Here is a 17,500-nt window from a genome sequence, read left to right on the forward strand (position 1 = left end):
ATATGTGTTTTCCCGGCATCAGGTGTCAGCAAAAGTGAGTAGTAAAAGGAGGCAGTGCTATCATCCCTGCTACACCGGGCTTCTTTTTTCGGAAAAACGCTGTTTTCTTATAATTTCTTCTAAAGTCGGCAGCTATTGTTGTTTTGAAACTTACATACGCGGTTATCTTGATAGCGGACGTGGGCTCGATGAATTTAAAGACACTGTCAGTCACAACGATGTGGTGGAACCTGATCTAAACTACATTTTATGATTGGATAATTTAGATATTTTACCAATGTAAAGTATTTAATATTAACCAATCATGATCCATCTAACTAACAACCCACTTATTTGTAAGTGCTGAAGTTACTTGTAATTTCAGCACCAGAGAGATTTGAATTTAACTTAGAAATTAGTTGGACTCTCCCGAGCACTTCAGCAACCGCAATAAACCAGTATACCCTAGATCTATTGAGCCTAGCAGAGACTAGTTAAACAACCTGAGACTAGATAGTATAAGAGTAAGATTAGGATCGGTATTAGACTAAGAAGTTGCACGAATCTATCCGGCCGAAAATAAGATAGCGTGACGAGCAGACGGTGTACCCTATCCGAAATTACTCTATGAGTTAACCAACTCGGTCATAACTCATCTGGTGCGACCATAAGTCTCGAACAAGACCTTAATAGCTTAGAATTAACCAATAATAGATTAGAATTTAGACAAAACATTTACAAAATGTTATACGACAATAATTTAATCGAACTGTCTCTACGACTCAATAGATCAGAGCCAATATTCCGAACCATAACAGAACTACCCGGAATTGGAAGAAGACCTCGAACCAGAGACGACATACGACAAAGTAGAAACTTGCCATATAGCTATATGATAGTTAGGCAAAAACCAGAGCAAACTTTTATATTTAGAATACTACTGGCAATGAATTTAGATTTTCATTTGCAAACATAAAATCTTGAAGTTAATCTTCAAAATCATTTCAGGCGCTAAACAAAATTATTAATATACAATAACGATTGATAAAAAGATCTAAGATCGTTTTCCTAAAATTCTGCAGTAATATACAAAACATGTTTGAAAAATATTTATTGAAAAATAAAAATAAAAATTAGTAGCATGACAATAAAAGGTTAGTAATCATAAATCATCCTGTTGTTCCAGCTCCATCATCTAAAACATAACAGCAATCATAAACCCACTAATATCATCAAAACACTAAATCTTTCCTTTACACACATTTAAAAATTTATTAAAACTTAAATTCACTTAATTTTAAAACCAGATCATCAAGGCTTATCCTTGGATCTTAAATCATTTTCTACTTAATTAAATTTCAAATTTGATCATCAAGGCTTATCCTTGGATCAAACAGAACAACTTTGTTCTCCCCCACCCACTTAATTAGTGTCTAACGACCTCAAACGTCGATTCACTACCCAACCCTTTCTAAAGACCCAAGACTAATAGAAATTTTTAAACAAAACTAATCATTCAAATTAGGATAAACAGTGAAGAACTTCGGTTATTCATCCTTCACTTGACCCCCCCTCTTACCAGACCCAGGATAAATCTTAGACTTAGTAAGTTTAAAATAGTATCTAACGAACTACTCGCGTTCTAATTATACCTGAACCTTGTGGATCGATTTACTATTCTCCAACCCTTGAACACAATCACTACCCCTAAGTAAGATTAAGTAAGTTAACACCTTAACTTATACTAGCCACGAGAAAGTAAAAAATCATTCTTCGGAATCGATATACTTTTCTCTCCAACCCTGAACAAACAGACCCAGGTTAAGCTAACCAAAAAATCGTAAGAACTAACAGTTTAGGAAAATAGAAATCATTTAACAACCCTTTGCATCCGTCATTCTAAACCTTATGTCATTTAAAAACCTAGGAAATAAACAAACAATCGTTTTACACAATTGTGAAATAGACAACAAAAAATACGACCTTGTAATCACACCTCATACACAAACAGTTGGATACATTCGAACAAAACGACAAACACTAAAGAGAAAAATAATAACTAAACAAAGACAAATAACACGAAAAAGATTTTCAAAAAATCGAAACGCATTTTCAGAATCAGAAACCAACAGTTTAGACGAACTTTACAAACTAAAAGAATCAATAGATAAAAATTGCCCAATTCACGATCAATTATATTTCTCTGACTCAGAAACAACTTCAAATTCATCACAAAGAGGAAAAAGAAGAATAAAAAAGCAGTACAAACACAAACCAGTACATTTATACAATTGGAATCAACCAATTCGACACATTAATAATTACATATTAACAGTCATCGAACGAAAAAATGAGCTCAACGCACACTCCAGGTGAAGAAACTCCAGATGATGATGAAATCTTTCCTTTTATAGTAGACGCAGATACTGATAGAGGACAACACATATTTTGTCAAAATTTACTCGTAAATTTATTTGAACCCGGAATTAGTCCATGTAAAACAGAGTTCCCAGATGTAAAAATCAAAAGACAAATCATAGACCACTACTTAAAAGATATATGCAACATAACACAACAGTATGGAATCTACTCCATAGAATTCACCTCACCAAACCATAATAATAGAAAATATACAATTCAAACAGACGATCTTGATTTAGAATTTTCAAAAGTTTTTTCAGAATATATAAAAAGCATCCAATATCAAAACTCACAAAGAGCAAACTCCATATTCACCAATGAAGTTTTCGCAATAATATATAGTTATATTTCGATATTAGAAAACGAAATCCCAATAACAAATGTCTCACCGACAGAAACATCTAAACATTTAAGAGTACGACATGAAATCACACTACTCTCTAGTTATTTAAACATCATTAAAGAAAATTTCACGAAAGACGACGTTTCACAACATACAAAACACGATCTACAAAAAATTTTGGCATGGTTCATAATAGATTATTTCACACACAATATTGATTTAATTGCACAAGCAAGAAAAAATTTTAGACCCCAAAACTCGAACGATGATACCGCTATCACAGAACAATCAGATTATGTTTGGGACCCCGAATGGTCTCATCCAGCATTTATAAGCTTCCCACAATCAATCTCAAGTCAAGCAATAAGTACGATATCTTACATAAGAGATTATGTAAAAGTAATACCATTAACCATTGATGCAACACCATTAAACTATAATACATTTTTGCCCGATACACAAAATAATAGTTTAAACTCTACAGTTATACACAATGAAAACCTCAATGGAACTAGGAATCTTACTCAACAAGATATCCAGACACCATCACACTTCATAAATGAAGAAATTGTACACACAACAACTACACAACAAAGTATTTCACCAATACGCCCAAATTTAACAACACCAAGAAATACAAATCCTTCACAAACACAGGTAACCTTACAATCAACCGTTAAACCTTCGGTTGCCCCTAAATATTCACATATGGATTACCAAACATACAGACCCATGACAATACCATCAAAAACACGCAAAACATTCACTAGAAACAACTTTACAGACCATAATTATAATTATACACATCCATCAAAAACATGTAATCAACCACAAAGGAATTTTAACCAATATACAAGATCTCGAAATTGGGATAACCCAATGACCCAACCTAATTCAATAAATTTCCAAACAAATCCTCCACAGGATCACAGTGAAAATTACCCATTTTTTCAACAAAATAAAAATAAAAAACAAACATCTTATCAAATGGATTATTTATCCTCAGATGATGATTTCTTACAACCAGATATATTTGCACCAAATACTCAAGAATATCGTAGACAAAGAATACAGAGAACACGTACAAATCATAGAAATTTTTCTCCACAACCAATAGATGCACAACATCAACAACCAATTCAACAACAAAATTTAATTAATACACAATCTTTTCAACCAATTCAACAACAAAATCCAATGACTGCACACTCGTATCAAGCATCACAAATGCAAAATGAAATACCACTCCCATATTATCTCCAACAACATGAAATAACAAGAAACCAACTTTCAAATTTTTCTCAAATGCCAAATGCAGCAGAATCATTACAAATGACAATGAATCCATACCTTATGGGTGGATCATCAATAACATCAAACAAACCTTTAATGGTTTTCACAGGAACAGACCCTGAATACTCTGTAGAAGATTATTTAAATGCAGTAACAGCAAACCTGATTTTAAATATTGGACCTGAACCCATTAATACGCCACTACATCAAAACTGGATACATCGACGCACAGCGTTAATACAAACAACCTTAGATGGCGCAGCCCAAAAATGGTTTTCAGTACTACCTCTAGAAATAAAATCAAACTGGAAAAGGTTTACACAAGAATTTTCAAAAATGTTTGACTCCGAAAGAAACAAACAACAACAAAGAGTTTTATGTAATGAAATTCGCAGATTACCAAACGAAACCATCAAGCAAATAGCAGTACGAATCGAAACACTAGTTCGAAAAGCATATTCATTAAATACACATGACTATAAAAACACAAAGATGACAGAAATCTTAATGATGACCTTAACACCACAATTAAGGAAAATAGCAATAAAAAAGAGAGCATCCCATCCTTCTTCAATTCGAGAACCCGATTTAGATTTTCGAAAACTAGTAGACAAATTAGAACAAGCAGAAATCACGATGAAACTAGAAGAAACGGAAAATCTGAAACTACAATACGTTAACAGAATTGAAACGACTCCCACTAATATTAATAATATACAGGAATCAGAGACAGACCTCGTTGAAAAAATCACTGAAATACTCAATATTTATGAAAAGAACCCAAACTTCAAAGGCAAACCATCTTTCAAAAAATGGTGTAATTATTGCCGACGATACGGACATAGTATTTCCGAATGTAGACAAAAACAGCAAGACAATCAAAATAAACCTCAAAAATATAAAGAACCAAATAAATCATTCTATCAATACATGAAAAAAGATCAAAATCTACCGAACAAAACAGTCCACAGCAACAACAGTTCAGGAAAACCACTCCCGAACAATACAAATTATACAAGAAATCAATCACCATATAACTCAAGTTATAGAGGAAGATCACCAGAACGAAGAAACACGAACAATTCATCACAAAATCACTACAATAGACCAAATAGTCGAAATAACTACTCCAGATCAAATTCAAATACACAACGATTTGTTTCTAGATCTAATTCCCAATCAAGAAATAACTACTATCCAAACAACCAATCACGAAATTCATCATACAATAGGAATAGAAACTACTCCTATAATCGAAATAGAAGTTATTCAAACAACCGAAACCAGAATTACCCGAACAGTCAATCAAGGAATAACTCATATAATAGATCGAACTATAACAGACCAAACAATAATTACCAAAACAGATCGCGAAATAATTCACAAAATCGACACTCAAGTTATAATAATCGTTATAGAAATTATTCCCAATCACCACACCGGAATAATAATAACTATAATAATTCTAATAATCGCCACAGAAGTAGTACACCTAAACATCAAAGACAAATCAATCAAGTACAATCTAACCCAGAAACAACATCAGACCCTCCAGGTATTGATGACACAGTAACTGATACGTTACAACTCAATCAAATAAACTGTACATCATCAGATTCAGAAAGTGATACTGAAAACACTCTTTCTATCAATATGATAAAAGTCGAAAATGACTATGAATCTGTCATATATGAACAACCCTTTTCATCACACATATATGAAAATCAATCAGAACTTCTTCAAAATTATTACACTACACCCATAAATTCCACACCAACGACGCAAGAAACAAATGAGATTAACACTACAGATCAAACCAATAAAAATACCAAAACAAAATGCTTGAATACAAACCATATTTATCAAAATATACAAAAAGAACAACCCAAAGAAAAAATTTGGACAATACCATTTCTCTTAGAAAGCCCAAGAAATAAAGAATTTCAACCACCAGACCTTGAAATAGATTTTTTAATTGATTCAGGAGCAGAATCAAACATAATAAACATCCCCACATGGAATGAAATAAAAACCTTACACCCAAAGCTAACACCTCTTGAAACCTCCAGCAAACTAGCAACAGCACAAGGATCAACATTGATAAACTACGGAAAAATCCAATTATTTCTCCTCCCCACCAGAACAATGGAACAAAGCAAAATTTTAAATAAGCCATTTAAACAAATATTCCATATCACTGACATTAAATATAATATCATTGGAATACCATTTATTTCGAAGTATATACCAACAATTAACATACTAAATAGTAAAATATTAATCAAAGATAAATATACAAAAACAAAAGAAACATCCTTAACATTTTTTCAAAGATTAAATAAACAACCACCATTCTTTTCAAAATTCTACCCGATATTTAACCAACAAAGAAAACACCTAAAACCACTATCAGGAAATATCTATAATTTTTCAATCAAACAAGTTCACCAATATGATAAAGAACAAAACAAACAAAAATTTTATATGTCAGAATTTGAATTCAAACCTATTCACAAATTTTTCAAAATCACAATCTCATCCATAAAATATTTGAAAAAATCGAATTCCGATATCATTTCCTTACATGTCTATAACAACACACCTTACCAAGTAACATTACCTTTAGGACTTTTAGGATATTGTGAAACCAACGCTACAATATCACCAATACACGAAAAAGCCTATCGCGTAAATAATATACTCCAATTACTAGATATTTGCCAATCTACAATTCTTAATGAAGAATTATCTATAAATAATATAATAAGTAACGAAAACAGAAATACGGATTATTTCACAAAAACTCCATATTTCAAACCTACATTCAACATAAGTAACTACACAGAGGACCAACAGAAATTTTTAACAATGTTTAATTTCCAACATTCACAAATAACACAAGACGAATTCGAAAAATTAGCCAAACAGCTAATTAAATATTCATCAGTCTATGCAACATCAAAATTCGATGTTGGGAAAATCAGTTCATCACTACATCTCCCGTTAAAACCAGACGCAGTTTTCAAAAAACAGAGAGCAAGTAAAGTACCAATTCACTTACATGATAAAGTGAACAGATTACTCGATATTTTAGAACAATACAATATTATATCACCAGTTAATAAAGAAGAACAACCAAAAGGCAACACATTTATCAACCCCGTTATCATTCTAGCTAAAGGAGAATCATTAAAAATCGTTCTCGATGCTAGATACCTCAATTCACTTATAGATGAATCAAAATGTAATTGGCCCATTGAACCAATACAAGTTATTTTAACAAAAATAAACGGCAAATACTTTACAACCGCCGATATGAATAGTGCATACAATCAAATGCCACTAGATGAACAATCACGACGTTTAACACAATTTGTTATCGGAAACCAACAATATGAATTCAACCGCTTATTCTATGGAATATCCATAGGACCAGCAGCATTTTCAGCTTTTATGAGCAAAATTTTTAGACCACTAATACTCAAGAAAAACGCAATCACCTATTTAGACGATGTTTTTATGCAATCACAAACAAAAGACGAGATGTTCAATGTTTTAGAAAAATATCACCAAATACTTCAGAACGAAAATCTGAAGGCCGCCCCCGATAAATCACACTTCTTTTTGACAAGAGTTAAATTCTTAGGACATAATATAGAAAGAAAAACAATCACTCCATTGAAATCACGCATTGACGCTATTCAAAAACTTCAACCACCAACAAATAAAAAGAAAATCCAAGAATTTCTTGGAATGTTAAACTTTTTAAGTAAATATGTTTATAAAATGCAATTATATCTACGACCATTTTATAACATCCTTAGACAACAAAATAATTTTGAATGGAACACAGAACATCAAACACGATTTGAAGAAGTAAAGAAACTTTTAACTGAACAAATTTCAAACACAATTCCAGATTCAAATCAACCATTTTATGCAATGTGCGATGCTTCGAACTTTGGCATCGGTGCAGCACTATTACAATCACATAATGGTACAAATAAAATGAACCTCATATCAGCAAATTCTCGATTATTCACTCAAGCAGAGCTACGACTCTCAACTCTAATGAGAGAATGTACAGCCATAATATATACACTGACAGAATATGAATTTCTGATACTTGGATCAAAACACCCCACAGTTCTATTCACAGACCATAAACCAATCATCTTTCTCTTTACACAAAAATCTAACCCAAACCACCGAGTTTACAGATTTCAACTAATTCTAATGAAATTTCCAAACTTACATATAGTTTGGACTGCAGGAAAAAATCTTGCATTACCAGACACCTTAAGTCGAAATACACCACCTGAATTACTTACACGAAAAACAACAGTTGAAATACCCAAAAATATAAAATTCTACCTTGCAGAAAACGAAACATCACCCCGATTGGAATGCAAATATGCAGTAAAAACTGATATTGAACAATCACAAATAAATAGTTTACAACATTTCCCACTTTATTTAGATTGTCAAAATAATCATTATGAAGTTGATTTACTTGGAACATCAACTTTCAAACCAATCCCATATTCTCAATGGATAAAAAATAACACTCAACAAAAACGAACAAAACAACACCCGCCTAAGAAAGACCATTTTCCACTAATTGAAAAAGAAGATTTAACTGATAAAATAAATTTATCAGGACCACAAACAAATGATTCAAAATACACAATAAATCAAGTTTTTGACCTTCACGACCCACTTGATACAATACCCTTATCTAAATTAGAAATCGAAAACATTTTTCTCCCCCCAACAGAAATAATTACAATTTCAACACTGAAACAATATCAAAACCTTGACCCAGTAATTCGACAACTGAAATCATGGCACAAATATAAAACTAAACCTATCAAAGCAGATTCAACCATTCTAGGAAACAAAACACTCCTCCGATACTTTCGCAAATTTAACAACACAACAATTAACGAAAATACAGACCTTTTAGAGTATAACCTGAATGAATCTACAGTTCCATGTCTCCCTTTAAGTATGATTCTTATAGCTTTTAATATTTCACATACACAAAATATTAAAGGACACTCTGGATCAGAAAAAACATATTCAAATTTTATACAAAACTTTTATTTCCCAAATGCACCAATTTGGATAAAAGTACTATGCAATGACTGTATAGTATGTCAACTAAATAAACCATACCCAAATCAAAAACAAATAGCACAAAAACAAGATTTTAAAGGACAAAGTTTGTACTTTAATCATCGTATCTCATTTGATACTAAAGGACCAATTTCACCCTCATCAGAAGGAAACTCCTACATTATGGTAATTGTTGACGCATTTACACATTATGTAGCACTTAACCCAGTACCACATTGTAACGCTTATTACGCTTACACAACACTCTATGAACACTGGATAGCAAAATTCGGACTACCAGAAATTTTAGTTACAGACAACGGTACAGAATTCATAAATAATGAAATTATCACACTATGTCATTTATATAACATTAAACACAAACCACGTACATCTCATGCACCTTGGACAAACGGCTTAGTCGAAGGTATGAACCGTTCATTACAAGAATATCTTAGATGTATCATCAACGGAAATGATACAAAATATACCGAATGGCCAGCAGATGTAAAATTATTTCCCTTAGCGTATAATTCACAAATTACGACAACTTTAGGAATGTCACCATACGAAATGGTTTTTAACCAAAAGCCACGCAAACCAATAATGTTTACAGCGAATTCTCATAAAAACGCACAAGGTTATTGTCAACCAAATAAAGACTCAATTTGTTATAACCTACCTTTACATACACACGATGAAGATCATTTTCATCACCCACAAATTCTTAAACTAGCCTCCGGTACACACACCGAATGGATTCTAAATAGAGATAAAAAACACAATGAAATTTATCAAAAAATAACAAAAAAGTTATTACAAAGACAAAACATTAATGAACAAATCAATTCACGTTTTACACCAGCCTCCGAATTAAAAATTGGAACATTTGTTTTAATACCTAATTTTAATACACAAAAAGGAATTTCTAAAAAATTACAACCCCTTCGAAAAGGACCATACCAAATAATTGCAAAACCCACTGATGTCACATATAAAATTACCGACTCAAACAAAAAAGAAATCGTTCAACATCGAAACAACCTATTACCTTATTACCCAAAAGAATACGCACTCCGCGAATTAACTCAATTATATTCTTTCACAGGATTAAAAATCATTCAAAATGAACCACATCTGAAAAACACAGAACAAAATGATAACCCCACCGAAAATCAAAACACAAAACCAATCGCCACCAAAAACAATACACAAAACCATAAAGAATCCCCAAAACAAAGAAAAAATAGAAAAATGACCGAACAAATAATACCCCAAGAACAAATCGACAAATCAGAAACTAGAAAAACAACAAGACTCCGAAATCAACCACGTAAAAACTATAAAATATTCATCCCCCAATCTAAAATTTTAAAGAAAGTAGAATTTCAAAAGTAATTTTAACATTTGTTTCACAATCTTGAAACCTCCGAAACATTTTTCATTTACATTTTTCAAAATAACATGCTGACAAGTACGTAATAATTCTAGTTCAAAATAGACCAATAGGATTCATCCAATCCGTCACTTTCTCTAACTCAAACTAAGACCAATTAGACGAATCATATAGAACTCCAGGCACATCTATAACTATAACTTTACGACCTCCAGGTCAAAAATAAGCAAACCACTCCAACTTGACAACTAAAATAAATATCACCATAATACCGTACCCCTCCCTTATCTAATAACCCAAAGATCAACAATATTTCCCCAACTCAGACCACGAATACCCCCAAAGCAAATTTGTTAACTTAGCCTAAAGTAACAAAATGAACATTTTAATTAGCCTAAAGTATAAAAATCTCATCATACCCCGGATCATTTGACAAACAAAAATAAAGAAAAAGACGACCTCCCAGTCACCATAAAAATTTCCCCCAACAATTTTTTACAAAACTCAACCCACTTGTCAAAAAACTAATAAATAATCCGACCACACTAGAAAATCGCCTCAAACAGCAAAAAATATTCGACCAAGAGATCATTTCTTAAATGCTCTTCTCTCAATCAGTTACTCAAATACTCATAAATCTTAAACATTTTTTTACAATACTTGAATCCTTTATAATATTTCTTTTTGATATACTTGAATCTTTTCTAATAATCCTAATCATTTTTTGTAACATTTTTTTAATTTTCTACACTATTCTCGAACTATTCCTCCAACTTTCCAAAACCCTTGATTATATCCACAGGTACGATTTATACAACTTGTCTAAATGATACGAACAATTTTCAGTAGAACCGATATTTTTTTATTGTTTGTAATTTTCATAGCATTCTTATCATCCCTCATTTTGACCATCTGTAAATGTATAAAGAAAGCAATCCTCACATTTGCCCTAGCAACAGTCCTTCTAATTCTTTTTTTGGAAGAATATTATAATAAACACAAAATTTCTCACTAAAGTAATAATTCAAAAAACCATCAAAAATTGCTACCCAACAGTCACAGAATCAGTCTTCACCGACATCATCCCAAGATAACAAAACACCACCTTCAACTACTCAAAATCCTCAAACATCTACACGAATTTCTTTTCAAGACAATCCATACACTTTTGAAGAACGACATGCTCGTTTATCAGAACCACTAGAACCAGTTCAACGACAAGCACCTTTAAGCGAACCAACATATAACCTATATCCAACACTACCACAAGAACTAAGTAGAATAAAAAATTCTAGTCAAAACCAAAATACAGTCGAAATAAATAGACAAATTATACATCCTCGACGAAACAGAAATTTTCAAACTCCCCGAGTTCATTTTGATATACCTCAATCCCCATCACAAAACACTCCAGAAAACCCCATTGGTATATTACCAGAAACCCCTACGCTTCTTTCACAACGTAGCACCTCAAGCCTACCATCAGATTACTTAGGTTCAACACCAACATCTGAGCAAATACGTGAAAATCCTTTCAACCCCACAAACCAAACATCACGATTCCCATATTGGACTACACATTCATTTACACAAGGTGAACCAAATTTAGTCAATGACCCCATAGATATTTCTACGGATACAACAACATCCTCATCACTACCAGAAACATTATCACTACCATCAACACCATCAATAAGCCAGTTTTCACCACCACCCTTTAACTTAAATTTTCCAAATAATCTCGACGCCAGATATCGAGAACAATCATCAATAAATATTCCTTTAAGACTAGATTGGAATACATTTACAGCACCTCCACCACTATTTGGACAACATCAAGAAAGTAACCGCCTTCATAACTGGGCACTTAATAGATTACAATATCGCCAAGATATTCACAACGATATCCGTGATCACAATATTCAAATACTCCAACAAAACAGTTTACAATTAAAGTTTGAAATCACAGTTAAGTTAAATAATATTACCCAACATCCCTACCCATTAAATCCACCTAACATAACAGCTCAATCACTACCACCACCGTTTATAACTACTGAAGTAATATACAAATACGACAGATATACCAAAAACACAATTGGCTACATTACATTTTATAATCCATACTCAGGATTATCATACACATGTATATTCTAAAATTATTAATTTTTCTCCAACTCCTTTTTCTAGTAATCTCAAATCAAAACATAAACCCTTCCCCTCGTACAGGACCACAAGATTTACTAGTAACACATTACGATTGTGAAGAAAATGAACAAAAAACACTACATAAATATGCAATAAATCAAGTATCACAATGTGAAACAGAACCACAAGCTATAGAAACCACAGATGTAATAGCAACACTCTATTCAAAAGCCCGAGCAACAACAGTTACAGGTTATAAATTCACAGCAACATTTTCCGAAAAGAAAGTACATTGTTCACAAGTCTCGAATGGAAACAAAAACCGACTTGACCATGAATCATTCTATCAAAGCAATATAGAACGTCTTTTACATCTCAATCCCGACGATTGTAAAAATGAATTACTTAGACTAAACATCACACAAAATAAAAACTCCGCTAGAAAGTTAGTTAATTTTCAAGTTTTTCCAGACTCTGTACATCAATCACAACTTGAAAGACACCAAGGACATATAAAACTAGACGAAAAATACCCGTATAACGGCGCACACGGACGATTAACCTATGACCTACACGATAAACATTGGATACCACACATTGGTATAAATGACCCATCAAACTGCAAAGCAGACACAAAAAATAAAGGATACCAAGAAATAATGTTTTTCGATTGGAAAATACAACTCGAAAAAATACAACTAACACGAGATTTATCAGATAATACAATGATCTATCAAGGAATCCGATTACCTTGTAAAAATGATCAAGGTTATTGCGACCCTACAACGAGAACACAAGCAACAATTGTTTGGTTCCCCGAAGATACATGTACAACATTTCAAGTAGCAAAAATACACGCTCGTATGATAAAATTTCACGAAAAATATTTTATACAATCAATTCCATATGAACAAGTCCATCCATCACGAAAACTAAGTTCTAATTTTAGAAACATAGACAATATAGAAAATAAATTGACACGTTTTCAAATATATCAAGAAACAGAACTTGCATGTAAATACAGGAATCCACTTCACAGAACACAATACTCTGAAATATTAGTTGAATACAAAAAAGGATTCGACATGACCACTGGAAAAGTAAAAATCGACCCATATGCCACAGGTCATCCTCTAAACGAAGGAACATCCTATATACCAGTTAATTTTGAAAAAAGCAACGGACAACCTGGTGGACATCTAAAACCCCATGACACCAGAAGCACACGCTTACACGAATTATCACTAATGAATACTACATATTTCGGTAATATCCACTATGATATTCATTTAGATATGAAACTAGATTATACAATTAGCCGAATTTTTCAAGAAATGTCACTCTCCGAATTAGAAACACTACACCACCTATGCGAATTAGAACGAACACAAATATTACAATCACTTGCACTAGCAGTATTAAAAATACCCTATGCAGGATACTTATTATCTGGAAATAGATCAAATTTTTTAGACTATGAAGGAAATATCTTATGGTTTTATACTTGTACTAAAAAAGTATCACCACTATACGTTTTTGAAGATAAACGATGTTATAAAAGAATCCCTATCTTTTATAAGAATAAAGTACATTTCGTGGATACACTTTCACGAAGAACCTATTTCTGGGATACCGCAGTCCCATGTGGATCAGAAAACAGCCACAATGTAGTACAACTAAACCCTGATGAAAATAAATATTATCTTCTCACTCCATATCCCACATTAATGCAATCGCTCAAAAAATTTTCACCAGAAAGCATTCGCGCTATTGCTCGAAACCCAAATATAGACTTACAATCAATAGGAATCTATTCAAAATCAGATATTCAACATCACATTAGAACACAACAATTCCAAGAATTATTAACACAAATGGACACTATACAAAGACAATCAATAGACCAAAATTTACGCAAACTTGCAGAAACCGCAGGATTTGCCGATATCTACACGCAAGACTATAGCGGATATTTTAAAGACATTAAAGATTATATATATCTAAACGGTGAAAAATACCGTCCCCAAGATATATCACCAATTAACATTTTTAGCTTTGTTACACTCAAAAATGAGATCCTCGATTTTCTAGGATGGCCCTACTACATCTTAGAAAAATTGACTATTTTATACGCAATGTTTAACTTTATTGGATTTCTTTTCTCACTTTTAAAAGGAATCTACAACACATGTGCTATACACACACAGGTCAATCGACAAGCAAGTGTAGCACGCATACTCTTTGCAGGATTTTTTGGAATCTTTTCTACATCTATAAACAAAATTCTTTTAGACGCACAAATAAAAGAATATAACACAAAAATAACAACACGACAAAATACATACGACGAAGAACATAACAATGTAGACATAACGCCAACGGCACCACAATTACCACCCCTACCAAATAACCATCCACTATCCCTAGTCCCACGAAATTTTCGAAACTTAGCCATCACACATAATCCAAATTTTCGACTCACCACATCACAAAGTCCCATTCAACATATAATGACACACCAGTCACAAGATGATAATACTTATGAACAAATTATTGAACAACCCCATACCGCCGCTTTTCAGTCTCAAAATAATCATTTTTTTAGCCCACGATGAGCCGCCAACTTGGATCACTACACCGATCAAATTCCCACCCAACCAATCTTACCTCCCCAATCCCAATAATACCACTTTTTGCTTTTCCGCCACCCGATTTTCCATCTAGTAATGTAACATCAGGCATGAATTCCGATACTAATTCACACATCTCAGTTTTATATTCCATCTCACAACTCAATAACCCGAATATTGAAACCCCCGATGAATTTGCCGACTCAGAACCATCCCCATCCAATAATTTTCATAACTCTTCTAATTTTTCTCAACCCCCTTTTCAACCCATATTATCCAATAACCCTGACCCAATCACCCCCACACCCTCTTATGCTTCCCAAGTTACCCCAACCTACTCCTCATACCATTCTGACCAATCATCTCATTCTCCAGACACCCCCCGAATCTCCCCAGAGCTAGATAATTTTATTACCCTTCAACAACAACCCTACCACCTTAATACCCCAACCATAAACCAAATCTCCTCCACAATAAATTCATCCAACCCCCCTACCCCTACACCCTCTTCAAATTATACTGAATCATTAGCACCATCATCCACATCAACTGAATCTTCACTCAACACTAATAGAGCTTACCGCACTTTTAAAAGAAAGTTCCCCAACCATCCTTTCCCAGCAAAACCAGGAACAGCCCGTGAATACATCAACCACCCCAAGCATACTAACACAAAAGAATTTTTAGCCATCACCTTACCCTCATTCCCACAATACACCTTAAACACCCCCCACGACACTAACGAAACACGCAACTTCGTAGATGAATACGTTTTAATGCCCACTCTCTCTTGGACCTCATATTATCATTTTACTAACCCTCTTTGCTTACCATTATCTAACACTCACATCGATATAGAGCGAAATACGGACATGCTATATCGACTCACTACACCACTAACCGCTAGACAATTTACTTACGTTGGATATAAAAAATCACTAAAAACACACACTGCACCTAGAGCTAACGAATATACACTCGAATACTATGATCACAACATCATCAGAGCTAACCAAGATCAATTCTTAGACGACGATCGCTTCGCTAATCCACAAATTACCGAGAAATTTTTCATCAAGACACCATATATATTTACACTAAACATCTTCGACCGAAAGTTTGATCACATTATTTCAGAAGCACTAACAGACACACAAGCATACGAAAGTTTTAAAGAACGCTTCCAAATATTTTCACTAACCTTTCATTTCCTTGCACCACACGAAAGAGATTTACACTGCTCACACGATATTATGTTGCGCACTAAACAAACCCACACATATAGTTATTATCGCTTCATCCAAAATCACTTTGACCTACACACACCCTCTAGACAACCACACCATCGTTTTCAATTCATTAATTCCAAATACACTTCACCATTTTTCCTAAATTTCACATACTGTATTAAAGATACTAACCTTCATGGTATTCTTCGTAATTATGACCCCATAACCCAAATGTACATCTTCTGTCCCATCACCAAGACCTTCAACGCCGAAGAATCCCGACCCTTCCTTCTCCCGCACGAGTTTGTACAACCCATAGAAATCCCAATTTTAGAATTCATCCACAACACTAAATTCAATCACAAATTATATAATCTAATCCAAAACACACCTTATGAGTTTGCAGTTGGCACTGAAGAACTAACCACTATTAAGGCACTTCAATTGCTTTGGCCACTGCTTCAGACTAAAAATATCATCCGCATCTTAGCTAAACTACTAACAACTTCAGAACTAATTCACGACATCTTCCCCCACGGTTTTTTCCCCGACGACTAACAGGTAAGTATGAATTAAATGAATATAACTAACTAATTGAAATATTAAAAAACTCACCATACTTTATCCATGTTTTCCTTAGATTTTTAGCCTTCACCCGACGATCACCTACAAAAACCACAAAAAACAAATAAAGATCGCAAATTTCATCAAACAGACTTCAACAATTCTATTAATCTCTTACACTTATAAATTTATAAATTTAATACCAATGCAGTAAATTCATTTCTAAAATTTTCCCCACAAGCAGTAAATTTAATTATGATGAAAATTTGTAACTTAAAATTCCCCCATAACTAGCAGTAAATTTCCAAATTCTATGCAGTAAATTAATAAAATGCAATTGCAGTACTAACCTTTTGATATTTTCATTCATTCGCACAGA

General features: G+C 33.1%; 1 pseudogene; it reads left to right on the forward strand.

Annotated features, from left to right (window-relative positions):
- Window positions 1-2: 2 nt before the first annotated feature.
- Window positions 3-17,500, forward strand: part of LOC134839767 (uncharacterized protein DDB_G0283357-like) — a 27,949-nt pseudogene continuing 10,451 nt past the window's right edge.

Source organism: Symsagittifera roscoffensis, chromosome 2 (assembly GCF_963678635.1).
Source record: "Symsagittifera roscoffensis chromosome 2, txSymRosc1.1, whole genome shotgun sequence".
In the NCBI taxonomy this organism is placed as follows: domain Eukaryota; kingdom Metazoa; phylum Xenacoelomorpha; order Acoela; family Convolutidae; genus Symsagittifera; species Symsagittifera roscoffensis.